General features: G+C 39.9%; 1 protein-coding gene across 3 annotated transcripts in view; it reads left to right on the top strand.

The window, feature by feature from the left end:
* The window catches only part of ZNF148 (zinc finger protein 148), a 148,815-nt gene that overhangs the window by 24,299 nt on the left and 120,572 nt on the right, over positions 1-3,944 (top strand). The gene's annotated exons all lie outside the window — the stretch shown is intronic.

The raw sequence follows: 3,944 nt of genomic DNA, 5'->3' as shown, positions 1-3,944 counted from the left end.
CTCTTATTGCCCAGGCTGGAGTGCAGTGGCATGATCTTGGCTCACTGCAATCTCCGCCTCCTGGCTTCAAGTGATTCTCCTGCCTCAGCCTCCCGAGTAGCTGGGATTACAGGCACCCGTCATCATGCCCAGCTAATTTTTTGTATTTTTGGTAGAGATGGGGTTTCATCATGTTGGCCAGGCTGGTCTTGAACTCCTGACCTCAGGTAATCCACCCACCTTGGCCTCCCAAAGTGCTGGGATTACAGGCATGAGCCACCGCGCTTGGCCCGTGTGCAAGTTTTTATGTGGACATTTGTTTTCATTTCTTTTGTGTATATGTGTATGTGTCTAGGAGTGAAAAATTGCTGAGCTATACGGTACCTCTATGTTTAGCCATTTGAGGAACTTCCAGACTATGTTCCAAAGCAGCCTTACCAGTTTACATTTCTATCAGCAGTATATGAGGGTTCCAGTTTCTCCAGGTCTTCAATAACACTTCATACTGTCTTTTTGATTGTAGCTGTCCTGGTGGGTGTGAAGCAGTATTTCATGGTTTAATTCGCATGTCTGTTGGCTAATGATGTTGAGCATCATTTCGTCTGCTTATTGGCCATTTGTATATATTTTTTGGAGAAATGTCTTCAGATCTTTTGCCTGATTTTTAGTTGAGTTGCCTTTTTATTGTTGGGTTTTAAGAGTTTTTTATATGTTCTGGATATTAGGCTTTTATCAGTTAGATAATTTGAAAATATTTTCTCCAATACTGTGGGTTGTTTTCACTTTCTTGATAGTGTCTTTTGAAGCATAACGGTTAAAATTTTTTTATTGTAATAAAAAATACATAATATTTTTTATTATGTATTACCCTTTTAACAAATTTCTAAGTGCACAGTACAGTATTGTTAACTGTAAGCACAATGTTGTACAGATCTCTGGAACGTCTTCATTTCAGATAGCTTAAACAATACCCATTGAATAGCAACTGCTTTTTTTTTTTTTTTTTTTTTTAAAGACAAGGTCTTGCTTTGTGGCCCAGGCTGGAGTACAGCAGCACAGTGATGGCCCACTGCAGTCTTGACCTCCTGGACTTAAATGAGCCTCTCACTCAGCTTTTTGAGTAGCTAGGACTACAGGCACCTGCCACCACTCCTGGCTAATTTTAAAATTTTGTATTATTTTTGTAGAGACTGGGTCTCATTCTGTTGCCCAGGCTGGAGTGCAGTGTTGTGATCGCAGCTCACTACAGTCTTGACCTCTTGGCCTCAAGCAGTCCTCCACCTTGGCCTTGCAAAGTGCTGGGATTACAGGTGTGGGCCACTGCACCCAGCCTCCACTCCTCATTTCTACCTCTTCTCATCCCCTGGCAACCGTCGTTTTACTTTCTGCTTCTATGAGATTGACTACTTTATCTTAGATCCCTCATAAAAGTGGAATCATATAGTATTGGGCCTCTTGTGACTGCATTATTTCACTTATAATGTTCTTAAGGTTCATCCATGTTGTCAGCACAATAGAATTTCCTTCTTTAAGGGTGAATAACGTCCCATTGTGTGTGTGGAGAGAGAGAGAGAGAGAGAGAGAGAGAGAGAGAGCGCATATATTCTTTATCCATTCGTCTGTTGATGGAAATTTAGATTGTTTCCACATATTGGCTATTGTACATAATGCTGTAATGCAGGGGTCCCTAACATCTGGGCCATGGACCACTGTCAGTCCGAGGCCCGTTACAAATTGGGCTGCACAGCAGCAAGTGAATGGCAGGTGAACAAGCATTATTGCCCGAGCTCTGCCTCCTGTCAAATCAGCAGTGGTGTTAGATTTTCTTAGGAGCATCAACCCTGTTGTTAACTGTGCATGTGAGGGATCTAGTTTACATTCTCCTTGTGAAAATGTAATGCCTGATGATCTAAGGTGGAACAGTTTCATCTTGAAACCATCCCGTCACTCACTGAAAAATTGTCTTCCATGAAACCAGTTCCTGCTGCCAAAAAGGTTGTGACCACTGCTGTAGTGAACATGAGTGCAAATATTTCCTCAAAAATCCATGTTGGTGGCTCAACACCTGTAATCCCAGCACTTTGGGAGGCTGAGGCGAGTGGGTCAATTGAGGTCAGGCGTTTGAGACCAGCCTGGCTAACATGGTGAAACGCCGTCTCTACTAAAAATATAAAAACAATTACCCGGGTCTGGTGGCACATGTCTGTAGTCCCCGCTACTTGGGAGGCTGAGGTGGGAGAATCACTTGAACCTGCAAGACGAAAGTTGCAGTGAGCCAAGATTGTGCCATTCCACTGTAGCCTGGGTGACAGAGTAGGACTGTCTCAAAACAAACAAACAAAAACCTATTATCAGTTCTTTTGGATAAAGATGCAGAAGTGGGATTTCTGGAACATACAGTAGTTACATTTTTAGTTTTATGAGAAATCTCCAAACTTTTTTTTTTTTTAAATAGTGTCTGCACCATTTTGCATTCCTATGAACAGTGTGCAGGGTTTACAGTATCTCCATCCTTGTCAACACTTGTTATTTTTGGATAATGGTCATTCATACAAGTGCATGTATCTTTTTGGTACAATGATTTATTTCTTTTGGATATATACCCAGTAATGGGATTGTGGGGTCGAATAGTACCTCTGTTTTAAGTTTGTTTGTGTTTTGAGACCGGATGTGGCTCTGTCACCTGAGCTGTAGTGCAGTGGTGAGATCATAGCTCACTGCAGCATCAAACTCCTGGACTCAAGTGATCCTCCTACCTCAGCCTCCAAAAGTGTTGTGAACCACCACATCTGGCCTGTTTTAAGTTTCTTGAGAAATCTCCAAACTGTTTTCCATAGTGGCTTAACTAATTTACTTTTCCACCAACAATATTTAAATGTTCCCTTAAATAGCCATTCTTACTGGTGTGAGATGGTATCCCATTGTGATTTTGATTTGCATATTCCTGATGATTACTGATGGTAAGCATCTGCTTATATACCTTTTGGCCTTTTATATGTTGTCTTTGAATAAATGGCTTTTTAAGTCCTTTGCCCATTTAAAAGCAGGTTATTTATTTATTTTTGCTGTTGAGTTATAGGAGTCATTATATATTGTGGATTTTAGCCCCTTAGCAGACGTATAGTTTGCAAATACTTTTTCCTATTCCATAAGTTGCCTGTTTCCTCTGTTGATTGTTCTCTTTGCTCTGCAGAAACTTTTCACCTGATGTAGTCTCACTTGTCTGTTTTTGTGCTTGTTGCCTGTGCTTTTGGTGTCAAATCCTAGAAATCATGTCTATGTTTTGAAGCTTTTCTCTCATATTCTCTTCTTGGAGTTTTACAGTTTCAGGTCTTTTTAAAGCTTCTAATCTATTTTGAGTTGACTTCTATGTATCGTGTAAAATGAGGGTCAAATTTGAATTCTTTTTCATATAGCTGCCCAGATTTCCTAGTACCATTTATTGAAGAGACTGTTCTTTTCCCACTGTGAATTCTTGGCGCCTTTCTTGGCAATCAGTTGCCTTTGTATGCTTGGGTTTATTTCTGGGCTTTCTGTTCTGTCCTGTTGGTCTGTATGTCTGTTTTTATGCCAGTACCATACTGTTTTGATATGTTTTGAAATGAGGAAGTTTGAGGTCTTCAGCTTTGTTGTTCTTTCTCGAGATCGTTTTGGCTACATTTGGGGGCTTTTTTGGTTCTGTTTGGGTTTTAGGATTGTTTTTGTGTTCCTGTAAAAAATGCTGTTGGGATTTTCATTGAGATTGTATTGATCTATACATCACTGTGGGTAGTGTGGACATTTTAACATCAAGTCTTCTAATCCATGAACATGGAGGTCTTTCCATTTGTTTGTGTCTTTAATTTCTTTTAACAGTACTTTTTTTTCAGTGTACAAGTCTTTTGCCTCCTTAGTGAAATTTATTCTTAAGTATTCTTTTTGATGCTGTTGCTGTTGTATAGCGCTTTTTTTTTTTTTTTTTTTTT

This window comes from Cebus imitator, unplaced genomic scaffold, assembly GCF_001604975.1.
Source record: "Cebus imitator isolate Cc_AM_T3 unplaced genomic scaffold, Cebus_imitator-1.0 Scaffold588, whole genome shotgun sequence".
Classification (NCBI taxonomy): Eukaryota; Metazoa; Chordata; class Mammalia; order Primates; family Cebidae; genus Cebus; species Cebus imitator.
The sequence above is the reverse complement of the archived record's forward strand: the minus strand, read 5'-3'. Positions and strand labels throughout refer to the sequence as shown.